This window comes from Mustelus asterias, chromosome 15, assembly GCF_964213995.1.
Source record: "Mustelus asterias chromosome 15, sMusAst1.hap1.1, whole genome shotgun sequence".
NCBI lineage: Eukaryota > Metazoa > Chordata > Chondrichthyes > Carcharhiniformes > Triakidae > Mustelus > Mustelus asterias.
The window spans coordinates 42194670-42221452 of record NC_135815.1 but is presented as its reverse complement, the minus strand read 5'-3'; the positions used below and the strand labels follow the sequence as shown (position 1 = coordinate 42221452).

The window sequence follows — 26783 nt, the reverse complement described above, 5'->3', positions numbered from 1 at the left end:
GTAACTGTTACACATTATGTTCTGTGCCTGTTCAGAAACACTCTACTTCATAAAGCCCATCCCATGGTTTGGAGGACCATCACTCCATATTTAGGTAATATAAATTAAATCCATTTTATTTTAAAGTTGCATTGTATAGCAGAAACCACAAAGAAACTGCAACCTCTGACAATTAATATTAGTTTAGGATTGCTGAAAAAAATACATACTATCAAAGCTTTTTGCGTTGAACTCAATAGGGCAATCACAAGAATACCAATGTCAGGGTAAATATCAACTTTACACTGTATAAGAAGCGAGTGCTGATTGGTTGACAAGTGGACTCTTGGTAGAAATGTTGCCATGAAGAATGCACCAGTTGATAGTGCCTGACAGTTAACTGCCGATCATTTTGAAATTCAAACATGTTCTGAGATTGCGCAGCATTTGCTAAATAATGCTTAGTGTTCTAAAAATTACGCTGATAGCCAATTTAAGATTGTCAGTTGTACTTGCAGTATGGTGCATTTGTGTGTACTGATTGAGGTCTGTTCTTTGCAGAAAGAAAAAACATGTATCTGTTTCAGCTAACGAAAATAAGTGGAAGCGATTCACTGGTTCATTTCATGGGCAATGCCACAACCAATCAGTCAAGATGCTTGAAATGGAATGCTATCATGGTTCTCCAAAGGAGGGGAGAAGAGGCAGAAGTCTGGGAAATGGAACAAATATGTTTGAGGATCTTGTCAGTGATGGGGAGATGAATCTGGGCCTCATGAAAACCAAATTAATTTTGGAATCACTGTGATGAAAGATGACATTGTCCGGACAGATGAGAGGTGGAAGCTGGGAGATTAGGTTAGAGGCACGTGGAAGTATAAGAGTTGATAGTGGAGACTGTATCCCCAGAAATGGAAATCGAGGAAGGCAGAATTGAACCTGGATTGTATGGAGGTGAGGGATTGGAAGTTGGAACCAAAAGTTGATGAAATTTTCCAGTTGTGAAATGGCTGTCATGTGTTGTTGGGTGTCACTAAGATGCCCAAGATTTCTGCTCTGATATCATATATATTTCCAATTAGCATATAATCTACAGTAACCATCTGCCATAATTCATAACCATATATTTCTGTGTATTATATTGCATCCACCATTTCTGTGCACTGATAAAGTTTGCCAACATCCTTTTTAATCAGTGTGTGTTGCTAGTTGCCATTGCTCCCAGTTTGGAATCCCCTGCAAATTTGAAGACTGGAACAATTCCTTCTAAATCATTTCTAAAAATTATAACCAACACTCAACTCAGCACTCAACCTTGTGGCATTCCAGTGGTAACTCGCTGCTAACCAAATTCCAGTGCGTATGTTGCTACTGGTTGTCTACAAACTAATCTTTTGCCAGTCAATTTGATAAATTTCAATCTATCTCATTTCATTGCGCAGTCCCTCCTGTGACATGTGTAGGTGTGGATGTTTTAAAAAGGGCAAGAAAATTATAGACAAAATAAAATAATCACTGCCAGTTTAACTGCTCTAAGCCCATTTGTTTCTTCCTGTACTTGTATATTGATTGCAGTTATACAGTTTTAGATTTGTTTACATCGCACAACTTTGCAGGGTTATGAAGCACAATTTCATTTGTCACAGTTTTGCTCGTCTTTACTGGCATATAACTTGGAAAGGTTGGGACTGCTATTGGTCAAGTTGAGTACAATAGATAACTTTGTTATTGTCACGATGACCATTTAATTTTGTATGTCTGAAGCCACGTCTGGCACCTCAACCCTTTACAGTGTTAAATCGAAGCTGAATGATATATTCAGGTCTGCTTTGCCACAATAGATCCAGTGTGTGAAAAAAGCTGTGGATCTTATTGATTATTTTAAAAACTGGGAGTTGTTTTAAATTATTATGTAATTGTTGTGTTGATGCACTTTGGATTTAAAGTATTTTAAAGAGACCCAGGATTTTAATAGCATTTCAGTAAGAAGTGATCTGGACAATAAAAGCTTAATTTTTAATGGCAATAGGTTGTTTCTGTTTTATTGATTTTAGTAACTGAGCAGGTGAAATGAAAATGCATCATCCAAGGAAGCAAGGTGTTCCATGATTAGTGCGCAAATAGAAGTTGTTAGGAGGTTTTCTACGTAAAAGTATTACACTAATATAGCAGTGAATTCACATTTTAAAACCAGCTGCTGTTGAGGAAGGGAAAAGAGAAGGCAAGGAGGAGACAGCTTCACAGCTGTTTATCAAACATTAATAATTTTGAGCTGTGACTTTACTACTGCATTTCCTCAAGGGCTATTACGTTGGCAAATTCTGATCAGAATTGCAGAAAGTATGTTACAAGATAAAATTTAGAAGCTTGCAAGTGGGCAAAGCACAATGGTTGAAACCAAAACCAACAAAATAAACCGCCTCAAGACTTTGCACATGATTAATGGCCTGTTTATCATTCAATTCACTGTTAGTATATGGAGTTATCTAGGTTCAAATTTTTCTTTTAAACTGAAACCTGTTAACTAATGAGGCAGTTAGCACATATGTGGAACCCTAGGGTTAAATCATAATCAAATGTTTAAGTGGCCAAGTTGTCTGGTGCATACTCTTTGTCATGGGAATTTTAAATCTGAGCAATAAAAAAATTGTGAAAAAAGAAATCCCCTGCATGTCAGTGAATCCTGTTTGAAACCATGTGGCAGAATAGATATGGCATTGATTTAGTTAGGTTCAGAGTAAGGTTCCAAAGTTATCTGGACTTCAAATAAATAATAAAGAAACAGCTTGCATTAGAAAAGATTAATATTACATAGTTTTTCTGATATGTGAACGGGAACTAAATTTAGCACTCAAAACTGTCAAAGAACCACTTTTTAGAAATTGAAACTAATTGAGTCTTGGGGCTCCTCCTAGATCTTAGGGCCTTGTTGGCGCAAGTATTTAGTTCACTAAATTTGTCTTTCATTGACATAGTAGTTGGATTGTTTGGTACTGAATTCTGCAAAAGATAAGTTTTTCTGATCAACACCTACAAATTTACAATAGTCAACTCTACCTGTGCACTGACATTAATATTTCATTCCCACTTTTTGTACCTGGTTCTATGGCCTTCCCTTTCCATATACCATCCCAAGTGAAATACGTAGCGTGGCCCATCATGCCTGTTGTAGCTCTTTGAAAGAACTACCAGTTATTACCAGTCACCTGATTTTGTCTCATAGCTTTGTAGATTTTTTTTCTTTTAAGTGGAAATCCTGCTCCTTTTTGAATATTACAATTGTATCTGTTTCCATCACCCTTTCAGGCAATGCTTATCATATTAGCACCAACTTCCATACCAAATAATATTTGACACTGATCCACGTAGGAGCTACAGGGGCAGATAACCAAATTCTTGATCAGAGAGGTAGGTTTTGTGGAGCTTCTTGCAGGAGACAGAGTGATAGAGGTGGTGAAGTTCAATGATGAAATACCAGAGCTTGTGGACTGGGTAGCTGAGGAAAATTGGAAAGATTAAAATCAGAGATATGTAAAAGACAAAAATTGAAGGAGCAGAAAGCTCTCAAACTTATAGGGCTGGAGGCTACAGGAATAGAGATTTGAAAATGAAGATGAGAATTAGATCATAGCTTGCTCAGTAAAGAAATTCTCCCCAACTCCCCTTTGGTTTTTTAAACCAGTTATTTGAAATGACTTGCATAGTTCTGACCCTCCAGCCAGTGGATACAGTTTTTTCATAGAATTATATAGAATAAACCTTAAGGAAGAGGCCATAAGGCCCATGTCAGTGTTTATGCTCCACTTAAGCCTCCTCCCATCCTTCCTCATCTAATTATCAGCATAAATCTCTATTTTCTTCTCCCTTGTGCTTATGTAGATTCCCCCTCGAATGCATTTGTACCGTTTGTTTCATATTATTATTACCCATTGAGTGAAGACATTGCTTTTGAATTCCCTTTTTGATTTCCTGGTTACTGTGTTTTTCTCATAAGTGGAGACACTCAGTCTCTACTTCATCAAAACCTTACATAATTTTAAAGTGCTCTGTTGCGTCACGTCTCAGTCCTCTCTTTTTAAGAAGGAGATCCAGCCTATTTCTCACTTCCTGATTTCCCTCTTTCTCCCTATCTACTGTATCAAAACTGCCCATAATTTTGAACACCTCTCTTAAATTTACTCTTTTCTGTTCAAAGGAGAGTCGTCCCAGATCCTGATCTCCAGGTGACTGAAGCCCCTCGTTCCTGTTACCATTCTATTAAATTTTCATGCACAGGTGCCAAAACCTTGGTGCCCTTCCTTAATTGTGGTGCCCAGAATTGGACACCAGTTGAGGCCTAATCAGTGATTTATAAAGGTTGCGCTTAACTTCCTTCCTTTGCTCTATGGATCCATTATAAAACAAGAATCCTGTATGATTTTTTTTTCACAACTTGCATGGTGGATTCAGTGATGGTAAAGCCAGCTGGATGTTGAAGGGAGATTGTTAGATTTTCTCTCAATGGATTTGGTCAAGGTCTGGCATTTGTCATTTATCAGCCCAAGCCTGAATATTATCCAGGTTTTGTTGCATTGGACATTGACTGATTTCAGTATCTATTTGAGGAGCTGTGATCATTGTACACTCACCAGCAAACATCCCTGCTTCTGATCTTACTAAGGAGGGTGGTCACTAATAAAACAGCGGAAGATATTAAGGTTTAGGTCACTACCTGGGGTAGCTCCTACAATGATGTCCTGTGTCAGAGATGTTTGGTCTCCAACAACCACAACTATCTTCCTTTATGCTGTATATGACTCAAACCAGTGGCCTGCACTTCTTTCCAAGTAGTGTAGACACCCATCTCCAGTTGTCCAGCTAAGTAAGCCCATCTGCTGTTTTATGGTTCCTTCTCTTCTATTCTGGCTCTAAGGAACAAAGCTAACTGACTGAACTGCTATTTCTTCTTTAGATAGTCAGGCAATCAATAAAGTCCGTCATTTTAATTACCATACCTTCACAACAACAAGTTTCTGAGAACTAAACATTACCTGTAAAAGATTAACATGACCCATGAGCTAGATATTCATTATAATGGAAGACGAGATGCTTGCATAATGATGTGACTCATACGCAAAATTCTATGTTGAGTAAAAGATTACCATTGTTCATGTAATTGGAATCATTGCCTTTTATTATTCATTCATGTGTCACTGGCAAGACAAGCGTTTATCGCCCATCCCTAATTGCTCTGAAGAAGGTAGTGAACTGCATTCTTGAAAGTTGCAGTCCATGTGGTATCAGTACTTCCACTCTAAGGGAGGGAGTTCCATGTTTCTGGTTGATAGCGCGGAATTGCTGTAGAAGGTAATTTGATAAATGGGGAAATCTGCTTTATCTTTTATCTTGGAACTTTTAGTATCTTTGGATACTGATTGAGAATCTCCCAGATATCTGCCAGTCGCTATCTATTAATTTGTTTTCTGTATGTTGGGAAGGACGTGTTTTACATTTTGGTTGATGAAATATCACTCCAAAGGCAAATGATCACCATTGTCTAGAGACAATTCTTAATCTGGGTGGTTTGCCAAACTAAAATAGGCAACCAAATAATTTAATGTAATTTATTTAGCGGGAGTAGAAGCTAATATGTTGTTATTGTTTATCAGGTCAAGGGTCCTGGTATGCAGGACCGTTGACTTTCTGTCACAGAATTGACAATGCTTAGATGATTGAGTGGGCAAATACATGGCCGATGCAATATTCTGTGGACGGAGAAACAAAATGGCAGAATTGTGTTTAAATGATAGGTTGGAAAATATTGATGTACAAAGGGACCTTCGTACATCAGTCACTGAAGGCAAGCATGCAGGTGCAGGAAGCAGTTAGGAAGGTAAATGGTATGTTGGCCTTCACTGTAAAAGGACTGGAATACAGGAGCAAGGATGTATTACTGCAGCTGTACCGGGCCTTGATGAGACCATACCTGGAGTAGTGTTTGCCGTTTTGGTCTCCTTATCCAATAAATAATACACTTGCCATAGAGGGAGTGCAGCGAAGATTCACCATACTGATTCCTGGGATGGCTGGATTGTCATATGAGAAGAGATTGGGTTGACTGAGCCTGTATTCACTGGAATTTAGATGAGAGGGGATCCAGTTGAAATGTACAAAATTCTGACAGAGCTAGACAGATTGGATCCAGGAATGTTGAGTTTTTTTCTGGGTGGGAGATCTGAAACAAGGTGTCACAGTCTCAGGATATGGGGTAGGCTACTTAGAACTGAAATGAGAAGTGACTTCTTCACTCAGGGTGATGAACCTGTGGTCTTGTCTACCACAGATGCTGTCACTAAGTATATTTAAAGAGGACATAGATTTCTAGACTCAAGGTGTCAAGGGGCGTGGAGAGAGTGTAAGAGTGTGATGCTGAGATAGCGGATCACCCATGATCGTATTGAATGGTGGAGCAGGCTGGAAGGGTCAAATTGTCTACTCCTATTTTCTATAGCAGTCCACCAAATAGACTTAAAAATGACAGGGCACTCTTCTTAGGATTTTCATTTAACTAAGGGCAATCATGATATTACTTGGTGATGAGACAAAACCTCAGGTCTTTTTATTTTCACTCTATGGCTGAGGAAGCAGTAACAATCCATTTGATGCTTCAGCTGATGCAGTATGAATGGTTGTGATGCCACCAGGAATAGATTTCTTGGGGTAGAGGTTCAGTATGTAGGTGATGATCTTAACTTGGATGGTCACAATCGTGCTTTGAGCTGTTCCTCGTGTTCCACTGTAACCTGTCCTCAACTGGTTGAGGGTTGTCCAAATTTTCTGTGAAAGATTGGGACTTCACCACTCAGGTTAGTTATCAGGTTGTGATTGTCAACCAGGAAGTGTGCCACCGAGAGCTGGGGCTGCATAGTCAAAGAAAGGGTTATTTTGCTATCAAAATTCATGATCTCATCACACTTGGTGTTCGAGGTGAAGATTGAGGGGCAGGTGAGAATTCGTTTTGGGGTAGAGGAGTTGAAAGTTTAGTTGAAGACGAAGAACCAGACAAAAGGTGAAGCAAAATCTGGTAATGGATGATGACGAGACATGCTTCAAATTGAGGTTGAGGCCCCCTGACTCAAGAGAATGATTATGGGGATTGTTGCACCAGAGATCAGTATAGGTAGGAGACTCTAATTGATTGGAACATGGGAGTGAAAGGCAGAGATATTGTGAAGGGTGGAGAAAGCCAGAAAAGGGAAGCTTGGTAATGAATTTAGGACAAAGTTTTGTGGGCTCCCATAGCTGAATGATGAGGGTTGTAAGATTGAGCCCATATAGGGGGATATGGGTGGGAAGTTGAGAAATGGATGCAAATTTCATTGCATTACTGATCAAAATCTTGAGAGTGAAAAGATTGAGAAAAATTAGTTTGAAAGATGCCTGTCGGTATTGGTGGAAAATAATAAGATTGTGAAGGATCCAATGGAAGAGGTTAATAGGATGGAAAAAATGCAACAGGATTTTGGTGATAGTTACAGTTGATGGATTGTATCACTGTTGGGGCACAGAAATCAAAGGAGAGAGGGTGAGATGGAGATTGAAATCACTGAAGATGAAAAGTTTCTTGATATTGTGACTGTGAAACTATCTCTGAGCAAGTCTGCATAGGGCTTGGAAGGTATAATAACTCCAGGAGTCAGCTGTGAAGGAACCGTGCTTTTATTGTACAAATGAAAATAAACAATACCCTCAAGCCTGTGGTGAACAAAACAGGTTAATGGGCTCTCCCAGGGTCCTGCTTATATAGGTCTCGATATACGAGCTCCACTGGGTGGGCTAATCACCAGTCCTCAGGGAGTTCGTATTCAACGAGCCCAACTGGGATGTCAATTAATGATTCCCCATGCAGATCATGGGGGCTATCACAGAAGGGCTGCATCAGATGAGAATTATTAATTAGAGGCAGGAGATGAGGGATAGAGTGTTTTGCTCCAAAGAGGAGAGGGTTTCAAAGGAATGGTAGTGTGAGAGACGTGGCAGTAGGTTGGGGTGAGTGATGGGATGGTGATGCAGTTCAGGTGTTTTGATTTGAGCAGGGGAGGAAGGCAGTGGAGAGAGGATTGCCATTGGTGTATCATGATTTGGTCAGTGCTGGCGTGTCAAAAGATACATCCATTTAAAGATCGTAGATAGCAAGGGCTTATTCCTGAGGCAGTGAACATTCTGGAATTTGGTACAGTTTGGGTGATGTGTGTTGATTCACCAGTGATGTCGTAAGGGTCAGTGGAAAAGTATACTGGTGGAGATTAAGGAGGTTAATTCTGGAGCGTTCACTGTGTGAGATAATTGTGGAATTTGTGGATGGTTGGAACAGTTTACACAGTTCCTGTGGTGGAGTCATTGCTGCTGCTGCAGAGAAGGCCAGAGAATGTGCATTAGCAATTTAGGAGACTGCTGGGTTGTGATTGGTGATATAATGAGTTGAGTAATTGTGGGTGGGAGAATTGATCGCGTGGGGGAGACATGCTGCAGGAAAAGGTCACCGGATCATAAGAAATATGATTAGGCCATTCAGCCTACCAAGTTTGCTCTGCCATTCAATAAGTTAATTTCTGATCTGATTGTGGCCTTAACTATACTTTGCTGGCCTCCATTTGCCTCAACTTCCTTGTCGATCATAGATCTGCTTTGATTATATTAATTGATCCAGCTTCCACTGCTCTCTGTGGAAGAAAATTCCAAAGTATCAGGATCCTCTGGGAGAAGAAATTTCTTCTCATCTCCATCTTAATGGGAGGAACCTTTATTTTTAAACTATGGCCCCGAGTTTCGGATTCCCCTGAGAGTAAACATCCAGCATTTACCCAGCCTGACAAGCCCCCAAGAAGCTCAGTAAAGTCACCTTTCGTTCTTCTGAAGTCCAAGTGCAACCTGTTCAACCTGCCCTCATAAGATACCCTCTCGTCCCAACAATCAGACCTATTGAACCTTCTCTGAACTGCTTTCAATGCAAGTGTATGTCATGAGATTAAAACTGTGCACTAGTTTCACCAATGTACTGTACGTTTATAGCAAGACTTTCCTACTTTTATATTCCACCCCTTTGCAATAAAGGCAAACATTCCATTTGTCTTCCTAATGACTTGCAATACTTGTATGCTAACTTTTTGTGATACGTGTGCAAAGACGTTCCCGATCTCTCTCTACTACAGCATTCTGCAGTCTTTATTTAAATAATGGGTGGGATTTACCCGCAATCCACAGCGTGTTTTGTGGCAGTAGGAGATGGCATGCCATTAGCTGGTGGCGGGATCATCTGGTCTTGCAATTGTCAATGAGGTTTCTTATTAAATGCACCCCTTGCCGCTGGGAAACCTGTGGAAAGGGTACATGTGCGGGAGTGGAACATTATTGCAGTTCCTTTCTTATATGTCTCCGTTATTTCTTGATTTACAGTCGTCGACAGTAACTATTGTTCGGGGGCCTAAAACCACTTTCACCAGTGACTTTCCTTTGATGTTTTTTATCTCTATTTAAACAGATTCTACATTTTGATCCACCGAGCCAAGGTAATTCATCATCACTACTGAACCGAGCTGCCCATCTCCTTTTCTTGTCTTTCCAAAACCTCAGATACCTTTAAATACTCAGGTCCCAGCCGAGGTCACTTTGCAACCCCTCGTGTGAATCCACCCTCACTATTTTGTTTAAAGCCCTTTCTACAGCCTTAGTTATACAGTTCGCCAGGAAACTGCCCCAGCATGGTTCAGGTGAAGGCCATCCTAATGGTACAGTACCGATGGCATTGCCCATGGATTGAAACCCATTTCTACCACATCAATCTTTGAGGTATATATTCAACTCCCTAATTTTATGTAGCCTATGCTAATTTGTTCATGGCACAGTAGTAATCCAGAGATTGTTACCTTTGTGGTTGCACTGTTTAATTCTTAGCTGCTCATATTCCCTCAGCAGAACCTCCTCTTCCTATCTATGTCATTGGTACCCATGTGGACCACACTGACTAGATCCTTCCCTCCCACTCCAAGTTCCCCTCCAGCCATGAAGAAATGTCCTTAACCCTGGTACCAGGTAACACTGACGTTGGGTCTTGATCTCAGCTGCAGAGAAGTGCATCTATCCCCCTAACTATTCTGTCCCCTACTACAACAACATTCCTTTTAAATCCACCCACTTTAGTGGCTGCCAGTACCATGGTGCAATGATTGATTGCTCATCTTCCCTGCTGTCCCTCCTCTTGTCTCCATAGAGTGCAAAAACGTGCACCTGTTGGACAATTGTAAGGGTGAGGCTCCTCCATTGCTACCTTCTGGATTCCCATAGCTCCTTCACTCGTAGATACATCTCCTGTTCCTGATTGTGGACCAAATATGAAGTATACCTAGTTTAAAAGGTGTGACTACCTCCTGGAACAGTATTCAGATAACTTCCCCTTCCTTGATGCTCGGTCTCTAGCATATTGAGCTTGGGGGTGAAGTTCCTTGAGCTGCAGACAATTAATGCAACAGTGGCCGCTGTGGATCACATTGGTGTCCAAGTGCTACAGCAGCAGCACATTGCTTGCCCTGCTATCTTTATATTTAATTTAACCAATTGGTTTCAAATTTTGAAATATTAATTAACTGTTGTCCGTAGTTATAGCAAGTAGTTAACTAAGCTATATATTTAATGCAATACTTGTACCCTGGTACCAGTTTAAACTAGTGATAAAATCTTAAAACCACACCAAGCAATCACCTACTTGTTCACCTAATTAAAGCCTTGAACACTCAACATCTTCTGGAGGCTGAAAAGAAAGATATAAAAAGCAGCACCTCTTTCCTCCTCTGCACCAAATTCCCAAGTTAGCCCTTATACCTTTTTGTATTTGGGCCTTGTCACACTCTGCGCTCTTACATTCTGCAATAACAAAGCCTGTCTAGGAGAAACATAACTGGATGATGACTGTAATATAGCATAAAAATTGCTGTTAAATAAAATGGCAGCGAATAGGCTAAAACCTTAAATTGCATACGCATGGGTATGACAAGAAAGGCATATTGGGATGGTGCTGATGCGAGAAGGTAACTAGTGCAATATCAGAGGACCAATCTTGAACAAAACCAGGACAAACCTATGGGATAGATTCTGGTTCATAGAATTGCAGGGCTGGTAGAAGGTACAGTCCAGTAATGATGGTGATCCACTGGAAGCTGACAAAGGAGTGGACCTGGAGAGGTTGATAGCAAAGCTGATGGAGCTCCTGAGTCTAATCTAGAAGCTGTTTAAGGAGGGGATGATGGGTCAGTGATGTAGAAGAGATTGATCTGGAGAAATGTTTGAGGAATGAAAGTTAATTCTGGACCAATGAAGGTGCAGAGAGTAATCTAGAAAAACAGCGATATCCAAGAAACCAAGTGTAGGTCCAACAGAGAAACTTGCAGATTGTTGAAGCACAGGTGAACAATGTAGGAATGGAGTTGCTTCCAGGAGTGATTGAAAGAAGCATAGATTGATCAAGGCAAACAATTTAGGATCCAACTTGGTAGCCGGAGGAAGTGTGAAACCCTGCCCAGTCCAGGAATATAGTGGGACAATAGATGGAAGCCTGAAACCAACAGAGTATTGGACAGATCTTGTGGTGTTGCAGACATTTAATCTCAGTCGACCCACTCAGTTGCCTATCTGATTAATATTTGTTTTTGCTCTCGAGCAGTAGCTGGTTTCGAACTGATGTGTTGTTGCTATGTTACAGTAACCATGGTGATTTTGATGTCATACTCTGCCCCAATGGCATTTTGCCAGAGTGTTTAATCCAGCTCATAGAAACTTTAGCAATCAAAGTTTATTCTCAACACAAAAACTCTTGTGATCCATCAGGTGTTTAATACGAGAAAATAGGTTCATTGTCGTTTGGGATATTTAATCTCGGTTTGATGTATTGGTACAAGAGGTGTTTAATCGCTCCCCACTTGTCTCCATTTTGAAGACAAGTGGAGAGGGCTATGAAGGTATAGTTTGATGATTACAATGATTGGACTTTGGGGTGATTAATTGTTGCATTTATGCAAAGCGCTTGTATTTGAAATAATTTGTGAATTGTGACGTGTAGACTATAGTTTCAAATTGGGGATCTGCAGTCAACTGATCCATTACTGGAAAACGCTTTCAAGTAACAGTGAAACGCTAATGTGATGTGGCATCTGCACCGTATGCTGACAGAACAGCAAAGCTTCATTGCTCAGATGCATTTTTTTTTGTTGCTTGTTTTTAAAGCTGTCTTGTTTAGTAATATTCTTTGTATAGGTAACCCTTGATCTTGTCACTTTCCAATTGGGTATAAATAAAATAAGATGAAATGTATGTTCTGAAGATGAAAGCATTTCCGTCTTTTAAGCAAGTATCTGTATTAGAATATGTTTGCTTTTACAGAATTTGTATCTAATTTTGCTTGGGTGCTTGACCTCAATTCCTCTTGAGCATCATAGGCAATTGGTCAACAGTCACACCAGATGTTAAACTTGATTCCTTTTATCCTATGATACATGAATTATGTGTCAGGTTTTTTTGAAAGTAATGAACTATAAAATAATAGAATTCCTACAGTGTGGAAGGAGGCCATTCGGCCCATCTAGTCTGTACCATCAACAATCCCACTCAGGCCCTATTCCTGTAACCCCAGGTATTTACCCTGCTAATCCACCGACACTAAGTGGCAATTTAACGTGGCTCATCAACATAACCTGCACAACTTTGGACTGTGGGAGGAAACTGGAGCACACAAAGGAAACCCACACAAAGAACAGTGCAGCACAGGAACAGGCCTTTTGGCCTCCCAGGTGCAAAGGTCAGCGATGTCTCTGATCGCGTGCACAGCGTTCTAAAGTGGGAAGGTGATCAGCCAGATGTCGTGGTACACATCGGTACCAATGACGTGGGAAGGAAGAGTGAGGAGGTCCTAAAGAGTGAGTACAAAGAGCTTGGAAGGAAGTTAAAAAGCAGGACCCCGAGGGTAGTAATCTCAGGATTGCTACCTGAGCCACATGCCAGTGAGGGCAGGAGTAGGATGCTTGGGCGGATGAACACGTGGCTGAGGAACTGGTGCAGGGGGCAGGGTTTCCAATTCTTGGATCATTGGGACCTCTTCTGGGGCAGGTGGGACCTGTACAAGAGAGACGGGTTACACCTAAACTACAAGGGGACCAATATACTTGCAGGGAGATTTGCTAGTGTTATTGGGGAGCGTTTAAACTAGATTTGCAGGGGGATGGGAACCAGAGTGCCAGAGCAGATAGTGGAGCAGGGGTAAAAAGACAGGTTAGTTCAAGCAAAATCACAAATGGAAGGGTAGAGTGTGGTGGAAATAATGTTTTGAGGTGTGTCTATTTCAATGCCAGGAGTATGGTGGGGAAGGCAGATGAGCTGAAGGCGTGGATAGACGCATGGAAATATGACATTATAGCCATTAGTGAAACTTGGCTACAGGAGGGGCAGGACTGGCAGCTCAATGTTCCAGGGTTCCAATGTTTCAGGCGGGATAGAGGCAGAGGGATAAAAGGTGGGGGGGTGGCATTGTTGGTCAGGGAAAATGTTACAGCGGTACTCGGGCAGGATAGATTAGGGAGCTTGTCTACAGAGGCCCTATGGGTGGAGCTGAGAAACAAGAAAGGTATGACCACATTAATGGGGTTGTATTATAGATCAATCAATAGTCAGCGAGAATTGGAGGAGCAAATCAGCAGAGAGATAGCTGACAACTGCAAGAAACACAAAGTTGTGATAGTAGGGAATTTTAATTTTCCACATATAGATTGGGACTCGCATACTGTTAAAGGTTTAGACGGGGTAGAGTTTGTAAAATGTGTTCAGGAGAATTTTCTACATCAGTATATAGAGATGCCAACTAGAGAGGATGCGATATTGGATCTCCTATTGGGAAATGAGTTAGGGCAGGTGATGGATGTGAGTGTGAGGGAACACTTTGGACCCAGTGATCATAATGCCATTAGTTTCAACCTGATCGTGGATAAGGATAGATCTGGTCCTCGGGTTGAAGTTCTGAACTGGAAAAAGGCCAAATTTGATTAAATGAGAAGGGATCTGGGAAGTGTGGATTGGCACAGGCTGTTCTCTGGTAAGGATGTAAATGGAAAGTGGGAGGCCTTCAAAGGAGAAATTTTGAGAGTGCAGAGTTTGTATGTTCCTGTCAGGATTAAAGGCAAAGTAAATCGGAATAAGCAACCTTGGTTCTCGAGGGAGATTGTAACACTGATTAAGAGGAAGAGAGAGTTGTATGAAATGTACAGGCAGCAAGGAACAGATCAGATGCTCGAAGAGTATAAAAAGTGCAAGAAGCTACTTAAGAGAGAAATCAGGAGAGCTAAAAGAAGACATGAGGTTGCTTTGGCAGACAGAGTGAAGGAAAATCCAAAGAGCTTCTATAGGTATGTTAGGAGCAAAAGGATAGTGAGGGATAAAATTGGTCCTCTTGAAGACCAGAGTGGTAGACTGTGTATGGAACCAAACGAGATGGGGGAGATACTAAATGGTTTTTTTGCTTCCGTATTTACTGAGGAAACGGACATGGAGTCTACGGAAATAGGGCAAACAGGTAGGGAGGTCATGGAACCTTTACGGATTAAAGGGGAAGAGGTGCTCGCTGTCTTGAGGCAAATCAGAGTGGATAAATCCCCAGGACCGGACAGGGTATTCCCACGGACCTTGAGGGAAGCTAGTGTTGAACTTGCAGGGGCCCTGGCAGACATATTTAAAATGTCAGTATTCACGGGGGAGGTGCCGGATGATTGGAGGGTGGCTCATGTTGTTCCGTTGTTTAAAAAAGGTTCGAAAAGAAATCTGGGAAATTATAGGCCAGTAAGTTTGACGTCGGTGGTGGGCAAGTTATTGGAAGGTGTGATAAGGGATAGGATCTACAGATATTTGGATAGACAGGGACTTATTAGGGAGAGTCAACATGGCTTTGTGCGTGGTAGGTCATGTTTGACCAATCTATTAGAGTTTTTCGAGGAGGTTACCAGGAAAGTGGATGAAGGGAAGGCGGTGGATGTTGTCTACCTGGATTTCAGCAAGGCCTTTGACAAGGTCCCTCATGGGAGGTTAGTTAGGAAGGTTCAGTCGCTGGGTATACATGGGGAGGTAGTAAATTGGATAAGACACTGGCTCAATGGAAGAAGCCAGAGAGTGGTTGTGGAGAATTGCTTCTCTGAGTGGAGGCCTGTGACTAGTGGTGTGCCGCAGGGATTGGTGTTGGGTCCATTGTTGTTTGTCATCTATATCAATGATCTGGATGATAATGTGGTAAATTGGATCAGCAAGTTTGCTGATGATACAGAGATTGGAGATGTAGTGGACAGTGAGGAATGTTTTCAAAGCTTGCAGAGGGATTTGGGCCAACTTGAAAAATGGGCTCAAAAATGGCAAATGGAATTTAACGCAGACAAGTGAGAGATATTGCACTTTGGAAGGACAAACCAAAGTAGAACGTACAGGGTAAATGGTAGGACTCTGAAGAGTGCACTTGAACAGAGGGATCTGGGAATACAGGTACAGAATTCCCTAAAAGTGACGTCACAGGTGGATAGGGTCGTAAAGAGTGCCTTTGGTACATTGGCCTTTATGAATCGGAGTATCGAGTATAAAAGTTGGAGTGTTATGGTAAGGTTATATAAGGCATTGGTGAGGCCGAATTTGGAGTATTGTGTACAGTTTTGGTCACCTAGTTACAGGAAGGATGTAAATAAGGTTGAAAGAGTGCAGAGAAGGTTCACAAGGATGTTGCCGGGACTTGAGAAGCTGAGTTACAGAGAGAGATTGAATATATTCCCTGGAGCGTAGAAGATTGAGGGGAGATTTGATAGAGGTGTATAAGATTTTGATGGGTATAGATAGAGTGAATGCAAGCAGGCTTTTTCCGCTGAGGCTCGGGGAGAAAAAAAACCAGAGGGCATGGGTTAAGGGTGAAAGGAGAAAAGTTTAAAGGGAATATTAGGGGGGACTTCTTCATGCAGAGAGTGGTGGGAGTGTGGAATGAGCTGCCGGATAAAGTGGATAACATTCAAGAAAAGTTGGATGGGTTCATGGATGAGAGGGGTGTGGAGGGATATGGTCCAAGTGCAGGTCAGTGGGACTAGGCAAAAAATGGTTCGGCACAGACAAGAAGGGCCAAAAGGCCTGTTTCTGAGCTGTAATTTTCTATGGTTCTATGGCCCACCAAGCCTGTGCTGACACAGATGTCTGTCCAATCTAATATTTTCTTGCTTCTACCTGGTCCATATCCCTCTGTTCCCTGTCTATTCGTGTATCTATCCAGATGCTTCTTGAATGTTGTTATAGGATCTGCTTCCACCATCTCCTCCGGCAGCGTGTTCCAGGCATTCACCGCCCTCTGTGGAAAAACTTGCCGCTTGCATCTCTTTTAAACTTTTTCCTCCTCACTTTCAACCGATGCCCCCTTGACCCTGGGAAAAAGATTCTGACTATCCACTCTATCCAAGCCTGTCATAATCTTGTAAACCTCTATCAGGTCCCCCCTCATCTTCTGAAGCTCCAATGAAAACAATTCAAGTTTGTTCAACCTTTCTTCATAGTCCATATCATCCAAACCAGGCAACATACTGGTAAATCTCTTCTGCACCCTTTCTAATGCATCAACATCTTTCCGGTAGTGTGGCGACCAGAATTGTACACAATGCTCTAAATGCGGCCTAATCAAAGTCTTATACAGCTGCAAAATGATTATCCAATTTCTCTACTCACCGCCCTGACCGATGAAGGCCAGCATGCCATACGCCGCCTTGACCACCTTGTCCATCTGAGTTGCCACCTTCAGGGAACTGTGAATCTGCACGCCTATATCCCTCTGTATGCTAATATTTCTAAGGGCTCTGCCATTTACTGTATACTTTCCTTCTGCAGTAGACCTTCCAAATTGCATCACCTCTCATTTGTCCGGGTTAAATTCCATCGGCCATGTTTCGGCCCAGATCTCCAGCCGATTCATATCCTGTTGTATCCTCTGACAATCCTCACTACCCGCTCCTCCCCCAATTTTTTGTATCATCTGCAAATTTATTAATCAGGCCACCGACATTTACTTCCAAATAACAAACAAGAGGCCCCAGCACTGATCCTTGTGGAACACTACTTGTCACAGACCTCCAGTTAGGAAAGTATCCTTCCACACTTACTCCCTGCTTTCTATGCCCAAGCCAGTTTTGTATCCATCTTACCAGCTCACCTAGGATCCCATATGACTTCACCTTCTGTATCAGTCTGCCACAAGGAACCTTATTGAAGGCTTTACTAAAGTCCATGTATACAACATCCAGTGCCCTGCCCTGGTTAATTTTTTTTGTCACTTCCTCAAAGAACTCAATCAAGTTTGTGAGACACAAATTCTCCTTCACAAAACCATGCTGCCAATTGCTAATAAGCCTATTCTCTTCCAGATGTGAGTCCATCCTTTCCCTAAGAATCTGCTCCAATAATTTCCCCACCACTGATGTAAGCCTCACAGGCCCGTAATTTCCTGGATTGTCTCTTCTACCCTTGAACAGAGGGACAATGTTAGCTACTCTCCGATCCTCTGGTACCTCGCCTGTGGCTAAAGAGAATACAAAGATTTTGTCCAAGGTCTCAGTAATTTCTTCCCTCGCTCCTCTCTATTCTGGTATAGACCCTATCTGGCTCTGGGGACTTGTCTATCTTAATGTTTTTCAAAACCTCCAATACCACCTCTCTTTTTATCTCAACATGTCCTGGAATGTCAACATCCTCCTTTCTGCACTCAGTATCCACCACATCCTTCTCCTTTGCGAATACTGATGCAAAGTACTCGTTGGGACCTCACCCATCTCATCTGGCTCCACACGCAAATTCCCTCCACTTTCCTGAGTGGACCCACCCATCCCTCGCTACCCTCTTTCTTAATTGCACCCAAGCTTCACTTTCATATGAAGCAACCCTCAAAAGTGGCATCTGGGCCTCCCGGCCAAGACGCAAACGAGGCCAAGCCTTGGAGGAGGAAGACCCGCGCTCACTCAATCCTGCCTGCCAAGGACATTTCATAGCCCCTTTTAGCCCTCCGAAGTCTCTGTTTAAGCTCTTTCCTACTATTTTTGTAGACGCGGGGAGAACGTGCAAACTCCTCTCAGTGATCCGAGGTGGGAATTGAACCCGGGTCTCTGGCGCTATGAGGCAGCAATGCTAACCTTGTCATTTTAGGATTTCTCATTTTTACCCTATTCACCAGGTTAAATTTCAACAGCATATGGAAAGGTTTTAATATTTAACATAAATAAAAGTGACGTTAATTGAGATGGGCAAAATGAGTAAAGAATCTTGGAAAATGAAAGAAAATTGACTTGCTTTAGACACACTGTTCCTGTGTAGTGAACTGTACCATGTTATTAATGGTTGTAATGCTTCATAGTGAAATTGACAGTATGGATTAATTATATCTTGGTCCAGTGATTTTCAAACTTTGAGTGATCCTCTGCAAATATTAACTTATTTGTGGAGATTCCGTTCCTGGCTTTGAAAAATGAGTACCTGTTGCTGAAGAAAATCACTAATAATATTGCAGAAAACATGTCGTAGGGCAGGATTTTCCTGCACACTTCAGGACCTTGGCTCAAATGGGGATCAGAAGCCCTCACCCTGTCTATGGAACGGTCACTGATCTGGATTTTCCCCAAATTTGCCAACTGATTGCCAGAGGGATAGCTAGCTGTCCAATTATGGTGGGTGGACTGGGTCTCAAACCTGAAGGGCCGTTAGGAAGCCCTCCAGCTTGAAAGCAGCCGCAGGATGCCATGCCAGGGAAGTGAGGGAGAAGGCATCCCAAAATCAAAATGCATTCTTGATAACTTTCATATTTAAAATAAAAAAGCCTTTAAGCCTTTACTGTGTGCGTGCGTGCGTAACTGTCCTTGGCCGGGGATGACGATACGCAATTCCATGTCCGCCCACCTTTGTTCCCACCTCTTGAGATGAGCTTATAATCCAGCCCCTAGAGTCATAATGCACAGAAGGTCATTCGGCCCATCAGGTCCACGCTGGCTCTTTGTAGAGCAAGAGCAACCTAATCAGTCTCACAACCCCACTTTATTCCCATAGCCCTGCAGTTGTTTTCCCTCAAACGCTGGTGTACTTTTGTTTTGAAGTAATGGATCATTTCAGTTTCTATCACCCTTGTTGTAAGCGAGTGCCAGGTCATTACTACTTGCTGTGTAAAGCACAAACTTCTGCCTCACACCCTTATATTTCTTGCTCAAAATCTTAAAGTTGTATCCCCTTGTCTTTGTGCAATAGGTTAAAGAGTTTAGCTTTTTTGTCTGCCTTATCTAAACTGGCCATAACTATGTACACCTGTATCAGATTTCTCTATAATCACCTTTGCTGCATGGGGAATAGCCTCAGCTTCTCTGACCGAACCTTGTATCTAAAATTCCTTATTATTGGAATCATTCTGGTGAACCTCCTTTGCACTCTCGAGGATCTTCACACATTCTTCTTAAAGTGTGGTAATCAGAACTGGGCACAGTACTCTATTTGTAACTTAACTAGAGTCTTATAAAGGTTCACCATAACTTCCCAGCTGTTGTACTCAATACCTCTACTTAATGAAGACCAAGATACCATATTTGTTAACCATTCTCTCAAGACATCTTGCCATCCTTGAAGATCTATGCACATGAACAAGTTTGTCCCCACACATTCTTTAGAGCTGTGCCATTAAGTACATGGCTCCTCTCTATCCCTTCTGCCAAAATGCATCCCCTCACAGTATTAAATTCCACCTGCTCTTTGTCTTTGCATTCTGCTAACCTGTTTATGTCCTGTTGCAATTGGTTGGTATTTTCAGTGCTTGCTCCACCTCCAAGTTTGGTGGTATCAGCAAATTTTGAAATTTTATTCAGTATTCAAATATCAAACCACAGTGATTCGAACATGGATGCTTGGATAACTTTGAGAAAAATAGTTGAACATGAACATAGAACATAGAAACCCTACAGTACAGAAAGAGACCATTCGGCCCATCGAGTCTGCACTGACCACAAACCCACCCAGGCCCGACCCCCATATCCCTACATATTTACCCACTAATCCCTCTAACCTATGCATCTCAGGACACTAAGGGCAATTTTTAGCATAGCCAATCAACCTAACCCGCACATCTTTGGACTGTGGGAGGAAACCGAAGCACCCGGAGGAAACCCACGCAGACACGAGGAGAATGTGCAAACTCCACACAGACAGTGACCAAGCCAGGAATCGAACCCAGGTCTCAGGAGCTGTGAAGCAGCAGTGCTAACCACTGTGCTACCGTGCCGCCCTAGTGACTGACTAGAAGGATCACATGACAGATCTCTAGTTTTACTGTAATTGGCAAATTAAAAGCAGCATTATCTTAACACTATTTATGTAGATAACATGCACATCAAACTACAGAAATAAAACTTACCCTATTTAACTTTACACTGACTCATAAGTGGGCACTTCATTCTTCAAGAACCAATCCAAAGTGATTGAGTGCCTGAGGGCCTGCTTCCTTTTTCCTTTTCCAGACAGGTAACTTTTAACTCGAACTGACTTTCACAGTGATTCACATCCCGGAAATTCCCCCCTCCAGCCAAATCCAGGCAAATCTTCCAGCTTTGTTTAAATCTTCACAAACTTGGTCTCTTCAGTCTGTGTGTCAGCTCCCACCTGCATTCTGTGTCAACAGGGACTGGCTATCTCTTGTTTTCTCTGTTCTATTCTCTCTCTGTCATCCTTACCCTCCCCCCTTACTTGTGTGCCCTGAACCCTCAAATATTCCTACAGATTGACCCTGATTGTCAGGTTTAGGATATTTTTAAGAGAAACCTTGAATCCAGGTAGAAATGCTAATTAGACATCCCTTAGACCTCCAATCCATGCCATCTTGGAATTATATCGCGATCTGGAGACTAGCAGGCTATCCATCGTCACAGTTGCTCTGGCCATTGTTTATAGGTGTGAATATCTTGCATCACCTTCCCAGTAAAACAACCTGGGTCCTCCTTTAACACAGTAAGAAGTTTAACACCAGGTTAAAGTCCAACAGATTTATTTGATAGCAAATACCATAAGCTTTCGGAGCACTGCTCCTTCGTCAGATGGAGTGGAAATGTGCTCTCAAACAGTGCACAGACACAGAAATCAAGTTACAGAATACTAATTAGAATGCAAATCTGAGCAGAAACTGATAGCCAAGTTCCGCACACATGAGGACGGCCTAAACCGGGATGTTGGATTTATGTCACATTATCAGTAACCCCCACAGCTTGCCCCTGGTCTTGCAGAATCTCACTAGCTGTTCTGTCTGGAGACAATACACATTTCTTTAACCTGTGTTGAATGCTTCCTCCACCCACATTGTCTGTACCTTTAAGACCTGGCTGGCTGTAGAGATTTGCATTCTAATTAGTATTCTGTAACTTGATTTCTGTGTCTGTGCACTGTTTGAGAGCACATTTCCACTCCATCTGACGAAGGAGCAGTGCTCCGAAAGCTTATGGTATTTGCTACCAAATAAATCTGTTGGACTTTAACCTGGTGTTGTGAGACTTCTTACTGTGTTTACCCCAGTCCAACGCCGGCATCTCCACATCATGTCCTCCTTTAACAACCAAGTCACCCAGGCTCCTTTTCATGCAGAATTCAGAGCAGATCATGTGACCCCCCCTCGTTCCTCTTTTACCAATAACAATCTTTTAAACTTCATATTTGTAACAACAGGCACCATCCACTGCGTTCCCATAATCAATCTTTGTTAGTTCTTCAAAAAACTAAATTGCAGACGTAATCTACTTTTTACAAATCTATGCTGGTTATTGTTAATTAACTTGTATTTTGCTCAAAGATGCAGAGGTGGCTCACTGGTCATTAGTAAGTTTTTAAAAAAAAATTGACGTCTTCTGGACCCCAAGCAATAAGATCGCAGTAGCTCTAAGAGTTCAGGAGATCTTTTTCTTGGTCTCGTTAAAATGCTCTTTTCAGCCCTTTGGTCACCGAGTATTTTTGTAGCTCACCTGAAAAAATACATTACTAGATGGGATAGTCTTCTTTCTTGATTGCGATCGGCTAAAGAGTGAGGAAGCATAAGGAAACGTTTTTTCAATTGAACACAGGATGACATACTGTTGAAATATTGAGACTTTCAGGTAGTATGTTTTTATTTCTGAGACTGCCTGTTTGAAAAATGGAAAGTTGGTTAAAATGAAAAAAAAATGCTTTGTATTCTATTGGAGTCCACTAATTAAAGAAAGTCACTTAATATAGTGAATAACTTGAACTGGAATTATGTTAGTCGTCTGCAATTCTGTTTTGTTCTGATTGCCTAATTTGAATAACTGATTGCATAGAAGTTGTCATTAATTGAACAGGAATAGACTTGTTTACTTTTATGGCTAAACAGACATTCAAGGATCAGTATCCATACAAGTACCTTACTCCCAGAACACAAGTGGGTATTTACCTCGATTCGTGACTTAAAGAAAATCTTGGTATTGGCTTGAAAGGCATTTTGGAATGAGGCGTAGAGGGATTGGATAGCTGTGGTAAAGAAGAGATGGTTAGGGCCAGGAAACTGTTGAAGTGACAGAGTTGGAAAGGTCACCGATTGAGCAGGAAAACTGGACAAGTGGAGAAAAATCGGAGTTGAGACCGGAAGAAATAAGTTCAGTGGTCAGGAACAGTCTGAAACAATGGGCCTACTGCGGCAGTCTGATTTATTAATTTTGGGGAGGAGGTAGAAGCTAATCAGGGTTGAGGTACTGAGTTTGGAGACTGTGAAGGGAAGATCTCCAGAGGAGTTGAGGTAACTGACAGTCCTGGATACAATAGTTTGATGTTCAGTCATGGGGTCATTGCCTAGGAGGTGGTAAGAAGAAGCAACAGAGAGCTGAGATTCGGCCTGTGCCAGATAGAGGTTGATACTCAAGACAACAGTGGCACTACTCTTGTTAGTGGGTTTGATGGCAATGTTAGATTTGGACCTGAGAACAGAGAGAAGAAGGTCAAAGGGTAACCTGGATAAAGGCAATGGATAAAATGCCAAGAAATAATTAGTTGGGGGGAAGGGAAAGGGTGAAGGAACTGGAGGCATGTTGGTACTCGTGAGTTAGTGAAACTTGCAATTCTTCACACATGAAAAGACAATAAAAGACTTCCTGTCACAGTGCATGATAAGGCAAAGCATGAAATTGAACTGTGGACAGGACAGCTTTGAGAGAGGGATTGAGAGTGTGCACATGGTGACATGTGGCATTGAGAATGGATCTTGGAATGATCCGAGGATGGTGGTTCAATTAATTTTGAAGATGCCTGTAATAATGTGTGAATCCAAAAAACGAATGGTGAAATTGGAAAATGCATGATATAATTTGGAGTGGGAGATTGTTGCCAAGGAAGCAGATATGGCTGTGGAAATCAGTTTTTGTCGATACCTGACCAAGCTCTAGAAGGAAAATAGAAAACAATGAAAATGAGCAAGATAGAAGAGATAAATGGAAATCCCGTTTACGGGAAGAACAGAAGAACAAAAGGGAAGAAAGCCTGTGATAGGTCGCAGAGCAGGGGAGAATAAATGACACAAGGTTTCATGGTACACAAAATATTGGTTAGATTTTTATTATAGTTAGAAGCTATTAGACTTGGAGCAAATTTTTGTTGTGAACCCAAGTATATTAATTTCTAATGGTTTTTACTTTATAGAGATTATTAATTAAATTGAGATTTAATCTGATTTTCATTTGAATCGTTTATTATCATATATAATCCCCACAGTGCGGAAGGAGGCCATTCGGCCCATCGAGTCTGCATTGACAACAATCCCACCCAGGCCCTATCCTTGTAACCCCACATAATCCCCCGACACTAAGGAGCAATCCCACCCAGACCTGTTCCCCATAACCCCAAGTATTTACCCGCTAATTCCCCCAACCTACACATCTTGGGTACTAAGGGGCAATTTAGCATGGCCAATCCATCTAACCTGCACATCTTTGGACTGTGGGAGGAAACGGGACCACCCGGAGGGAACACGCAGACACGGAGAGAATGTGCAAACTCAGCACAGACAGTGACCCGAAGCCACTGAGAGGCAGCAGTGCTAACCACTGTGCCACAGTGCTGCCTATTATTGAGCCTCATTGGTTGCACATCAAATGCTGTGATGTGTTACTGGGGTGTGTAAAACTTTTTAAAAATCCTGCATGCTTAAAAAGCTGCAAATGAAATAATTTCTGCAGAATCATACAGTTGTCATCATCTCAACTGAATCCTTCCAAGCAAATTGGTTGAGTGTAACAAGTATTTTCACTCGGTGACATTCAGACCACTGTAAGCTAGCTTCTGTTATGTAACCTGGTAACGCAGTCAACAAATCACCATTTTGAAGATGATCATAGCAGTCCAGTGTATTTTTTGACATATGTTCTAAGAACAGAGTTGCTTAAAGATGGTATGCATTTTAACCTAAATATAAACTGCATGTAATAGCATGAACAAAGTGCATGTTTTCAGGTTGTTCGTCAAATTAGGATTTTCTAGGCTGGTCTGACATGTATTCAGGGAAACTTGAGGTTTAGATTGAGTAATTCAAAATATACCCAGATCTCCACCTGGCCAACATGTACATATTTTGTTTTTAACAGCCTAAAATGTTTTTGTTTTATTAAACTTTTTAATGAAGAGAGATGTGAAATAGTAGATATTTACCAGAGATGTAGAGCTGTTTTGCTTCTCTCTAAACATGTTTATTTTTTATTCTTTTATGGGATGTGGATGTGCTGGTTAGGCCAGTATTTTTATTGCCCTTGAGAAGGTTGTGGTGAGCTGCCGCCTTGAATGTGGACAGTCCCATGTGGTGTTGGTACACCCACAGTGCTGTTAGGGAGGAAGTTCCTGAATTTTGCCCCGTGACGCAAGAAACAACAGTACAGTTCCAAGTCAGGATGGTGAGTGACTTGAAAGGGAACTTGCAGGTGGTGGTGTATTTTCAGTTTATTCTTTGTTTACAATGAAGTCCCATTACAGAAAAGTGTATTTCTATTATTGATTGCAAAGTTATTTGAAATTCAGAATCTAAAGCTTTGTGCCCAAAACATTCAACTGAAATTCCATTTTTAAAAAACTTGTTAATTTGTTTGTGTTTCAGTGGAACCCCAGAGAAGTGTTAACTATAGCTTCAATGTTTTTTGTCAAGTATTACAATCATGGGATGTTTTGGAACATCAATAAAAAATATTTTGAATCACAAGATACAAACTTTTGTTTGCCCCAAGCTGTTTGCTGAAGAAATTTGAATTCACTGCTTTAGATAAATTCAAGTTTTGGTTGAAGCTTGATATTCCTAGAGGTTGACTTCAGAGCTGCTATAGGATGGTGTATGGCAATGAAATAAATGATACAACATCTAGTTTTGAGTGTCTATGTACAATGCCATGAGAGATTGACTGGTTGAATATATTAAAAATCTTAAGTCTGTCTGCAATTCTTGCCCACAAAACTACAGCATGAGGCTAGGAGCAGGTCCAGGGTAGCCGTTAGCACCAAGAATGTCTTCATGGGCAATGGCCAGAGGAGAGAAGCCCCAAAGAGGGGTGCAAAATGGGCGTAAGTGCAAGGACAGAATGAAAATCAGGATATTGAGAGAAAAGTTGAGAAACCAGAGCATAAAGTTGTATTCCATGAATGGCGCCCTAATGAAACTGAAGCTCCTGACTTTTCAATAGAAGCACCAGTTGACAGGATGGACCAGGCATTGGTGTAAGGGCATAGAGGTGGAAGAGAGCATAGTCGAGGACGGGTAGATTTCCCAGGAGCGTTGATGGGTTTGATCAAAGAGGAAATGAAGAGTTTGAAAGGCATAGTGGAAATGTCAACGTAGAGACTGAGACAACTCCAGCTGACGAGGTGATGGAAATGGAAGAACTTCAAGAAGTGGCTGAAGGCGATGCAGAGAACAACTTGAATGAAGGGGAAGATGAAGCAACAGTTGATGCTCCACACGAAATGACTCTGGATGAATGGAAGGCGCTTTAGGAACATACTTGCTCTGAGAAGAAATTCAACATTCGCAAATCAGATTCCAGTGTTTTGTCAAAGGCAGCTGTGAGCCATAAGTCTAAATATGAAGGGGATGAACAAAAGGAAGAATTTGATGAGGATCACCATTATTTTAGAAGATCAGCAAATGACGTCACTTCTAAACTGGACATTAACTTTGACTCTCTTACATGCCCTGAGTGAGGACGGCGTGGTGCTAGAGGTCGTGGAAGAGTCAAGCAGATCAATCCAACTAGGCCAGAGGTGCCAGCTGCAGAGATAACACATGTAAGTACTCCCAATCCCGATGACCCTGAGGACTTCCCAGCTCTTGCTTGAAGCAGTATTGAAGTTTAGGAGTTGGCACCGGTCTTAAAGAAAATAAATTGTGGCACTTCAAAATGAGAGGCTTTTTAATTTTGTGTGTAACACTGACTATAAAGGAGTGGCAGTTGGCTCACAATTTCTGAAATTGGACTTTCCTGTTCACTACTGGATATGAGCAAACCTCACTTAATGCATGTGGATGAAAGATGGGTAGAATATGGCATTACTACTGAGTTTTTAGCACCTCCCTTTGTGCTTGTGTGATATTGGTAAATATCTATCTCCAGCAGTTTAAGATATTTTGTTTTAAAAAAGCTACATATTAAAAATATTGACTTGTTTGCTTGATTTGTAATGGCTTCCTGAAAAAGCACACGCATAAGAGAATGCAGCCTATATTCTGA

The 26783-nt window shown here is 41.6% G+C and overlaps 1 protein-coding gene and 1 pseudogene across 1 annotated transcript in view; both read left to right on the top strand.

Annotated features, from left to right (window-relative positions):
• Positions 1-26783, top strand: part of ppp2r5a (protein phosphatase 2, regulatory subunit B', alpha isoform) — a 165822-nt gene that overhangs the window by 11871 nt on the left and 127168 nt on the right. The window lies entirely within an intron of this gene.
• Positions 22409-26391, top strand: LOC144504870 (intracellular hyaluronan-binding protein 4-like; annotated as a pseudogene).